Below are 3,945 nucleotides of genomic sequence, written 5' to 3' on the forward strand. Positions count from 1 at the left end.
AAACGAAGGAAAGTCGTAGTTATAGTAGTGGGAGGACGAAACTCCCTGTCTGACTTTTTAAAATCTTGAAGTGTCATGTCCACTCAAAACCTTCAGGGAGGCCTGCCAGGTCGGAAGGGGAAAAGTCTTGGTTGATTGTAGTCTTTTTCTTCATGTTGTCTTGAGGGTGGGTAAGTTGAAGAGGGTTGGGAGGTAGGGGTCTGGAACTTGTGGTTGGGGTTGGGGATAAGGAATCTTTATTATCTAATCAAACTTAACTTAGTAGAAATCTTAACATAGTAAACCATTTTTTTAAGCGTGAGAAAGCGGAAAAGGAAGTGGTGAAAGGAGCTGGAGAGATAGTGAAAAGAAACTTGGGAGGAGATAAAGTGAGAGTTAGAAAGTTAAGTAGAGTGAAGAGAGTATTAGCTTTTTATTTAGGTTTGGTCTTGAGGAGAAGGAAGTTGAAGTGAATAATGAAAGTATGTAAAGTGAAGAGGAAGTGATGAAGGGAGCTGGAGGGAGAGGGGAAATGAAATTTGCGAGGAGATCAAGTGATAGAAGGAAAGCTAAGAAAGCAGGAGAAAGGAGAAAGGACAAGTTGTAAGACCAGGAGAAAGAAGTGAGAGAAATAGCATGCATGTGCACCCTTAGTAGCTGAACAAAGCCCCGGGTCAACCCCTCGGGAGGCAGCCAGAAACCAGAACACCTAGCAGGCTATTTTTTCAGTTTTTTTTTCTTTCTTTTCTTTTTTTTACATTCTTAAGCTCTGCCCACGCTGCACATCGCCGACCTCACACGTCACCTCTCACTGATGTGCTATGCATGATGTGCCGTGCTTGACGTTGAAGTGGAGCCCTGTGGGTTAGCTTGTAGTCTGGGTTAAAAAGGTGTTAAAAAATCTTCATTCTTGATTGCAGGTCCTCTTGAAGTTTACTTCTTCCTTCTTGTCTTCTTAGTCTTCTTTTATATTCTCCTCTTCATAGTTGCCTCCTTACATGATCATCGGTCTCCTGTTCCTGATGCCGTGAATATGGCCTCAACTTCTTCAGTACCATTGATTCTGCTGAGGCTTTTGGGCCACCAGGCATGTGTGCCTTCTGGACGAACGTTGAGGCGATTGTAGAGCTCCTCATCCTCATCTTGGATTCTTGTCCATCTTCTTCTGGCTTGATGGTGGAGTCTCTTGTTGATCGCTTCGACCCTTAGTCTTTCATGGATCTCACGTGCAGTGACTACTTCGGGAAAGCGAATATTCAGAATCCATTTGCCTGCTTGGTTCTGAATAGTCTGTAGCTTCATCATATGCCTTCTGGAAATGGTGTGGTTAGGCACTGGCGGGTATTCCATGATGGGCCGCACTAGGGCTTTATAAATGTAGAGCTTGGTTTCAGGACTCAGTGTCTGGAACCTTCTGATCTTGTTCAGCTGATCTTTAGCTTTCATTGCTCTTTCATTTATGTGAGGGAAAATTCCTCTTCTGCTAATTGTTAGCCCTAGTATCTTTCCTTTGTCACAGTAGTCCACTGCTTCTTCGTCCACTATCAGATCTGGAGTCGTGAACTTGGCCACAGGAATGACTTGGAATTTTCTCATGTTGGTTGAGATCTTCCACTGTCTTTCGTATCGATTGATGGTCTGGCAGTTCTGAGTGCCATCATCTCGATCGATCTCCCTTCGTACTTGATTATTTGAGTGCTGTCGTCGGCATACATATAGTGATTGCTGCCATGTGATGGTTCAGGCAGATCTGCTGTATATATGGTGAACAGTGTCGGTGAGAGGCAGCTTCCCTGTGGAACTCCACTAATGAGGGGAATTGCTTCGCCGACTGTGCACTTCGACTTTCGAGAAAGTCACATAATAACTTCGTCAAGGGCGTCGGGAGGTTCAGCCTGATGATCTTAAGTTTCAGGTCTGTGTGCCAAACTTTGTCGAAGGCTTTGGCCACATCTCTCAGAGCCACATTGACTTGGTTCCTTTCGCTCATGGCATTGGCGATTTCTTCATATATGATTGCTATGGCTGTTGATGTTCCTCTGCCTGGTCTGAAGCCATGTTGCCTGGGATTTTGCAGATCGTTAATCTCCAGGTGATTTCGCATTCTTATGTTCAATATCTTTTCAAAGACTTTACCTGGGACTTCCAGTAGAGATATGGGTCTGTAATTCTCCACTTTTCTTGGATTTTTCCCGGCTTTCGGAATCATCCTGATTCTTGCTTCCTTGAAGAAGTCAGGGAACTAATCAGCAGTGAGAGAGGCATTATATATGTTTGCCAGTCTCAGCAACATCTTGTTTGAAAGATTTTGCAGGATTGTTTTGTTGATCCTGCCTAGTAGAGCAATTACCTACGTTTGCCCATATAAACCCTGGGCGCGGTACCGCGCAAGTAGACTTGTACTTTGCCACTTATACTCATAACCAATTTAATTCGATGGTTAACGTTAGTATAGGAAGAGGCTATCTTTTAGTTTATATCCCATTCTGACTTAACTAGTTGATTATATTCATTGCAGAGTCTTGTTTTATCAGAAGTCTTTGCGATATGTTATACTTTGATATGACCAACAGTATTTCCTATGCAAGTAACGTAAAACTCCCATTGTTTTATAATAATCTTTCGGTATTAACCTTCTACCATGCTTTTAAACAGTTATTAAAATGAACAAAAAGTACCAATGAGTTGTCTATCAGTAAATAGGAGCATATACGTCATGAGAACAATTAGTGGGTAATCTGTATTGTAATGAACGAATGCGTAGATACGAATGTAACTAATTGTTGAAGTGATGGATAGTAATAGTCGCTAAACTGATGCAAGATACACCAGATAGTTCATGTAACACAGTCGCCCAGTGTTAAGAGGGCAATTAGGTCAAACAGGTATCGGAAGATAGGGATATTCAGCTCGGCTATCCCCAGCCGAAGCCGGCTATAGAGTCATTGTACCTTGTCCCCACTTCGGGTAATGTCTCATCGTCTTAAGGATGGCAACATGCAAGGGCAATGCCTAACTTCATGTAAATGTCCATCTAAGTGGTTCTTAAACTAGGAGAAATTACCTCAACTGGGCTATTCAGTGAGAGGGGAAGCAATGGTACCACGTGAGGTGGATCATCACAGTTAAAAGGTATGGAGTAAAAGTATGAGTGGCACATTCAAACCTGTTAGACTTTAAATATTTCCAGACCCACTGGCCTAACTGTGTCGTTTTGAAGTGAAGGGTGTTAGATAATATATACAAGCTGCCAACATTGGTGAGTTATATAATCCTGGCATAAGTGGTGGCCACCAGTCTCCCACCTCTTCTACCAGTGATAGAACCAGGGGAGTGGGGTCGTCCCTCCTACTGTGATTAATTATGCCCTTACACAAGAGCAATAGAAAATATAGAAAGAGCTACAGTTTGATCCACAATGTTTGAAAAAAAAAAAAAAAAAAAAAAAAAACACTGGAAGGCCTACCTGCACACCTCGTGCTTCGCAATAGAGGTCACAGATCTTCATTATCAGCACTGTGTCGGATAGAAGCATATGTTTAAGATGCATTTTATTACACAGAAGTATCGAAAGTAAATATGACTTTTAAGATGCGGCATAATTGCAGAGTAAAATAAGTCATAAAAATGTTGCTGCATCTTTTAATACTCTTCCTACTTCATTTTTTCTCGGCTTTACCTTTATTTTTTAAATTTACACATAAATCATATATTATCACCGTACATATATTGCTACAACTATCTTTTTTTTTCTTCATGTAGGTTGAATATGTGACATGTTTTCTTAGAAGGTTCAGTAGCCATACAATTAAATTTTGCAATCTAAAGTTGTATTAGTATATACAACAAAGCCTACATGATGTGTGAATATATATGAGCGTACAGCAGGCAGATTGTGGCGGGGGAGGGGGTGGGAAAGGAATGGACTAAAACTCCGCCAGTTCAGGATATTGGTGCCCGACTATT

Source organism: Penaeus japonicus, unplaced genomic scaffold, assembly GCF_977035675.1.
Source record: "Penaeus japonicus unplaced genomic scaffold, GWHDUDI00000001_assembly GWHDUDI00000011, whole genome shotgun sequence".
NCBI classification, from domain to species: domain Eukaryota; kingdom Metazoa; phylum Arthropoda; class Malacostraca; order Decapoda; family Penaeidae; genus Penaeus; species Penaeus japonicus.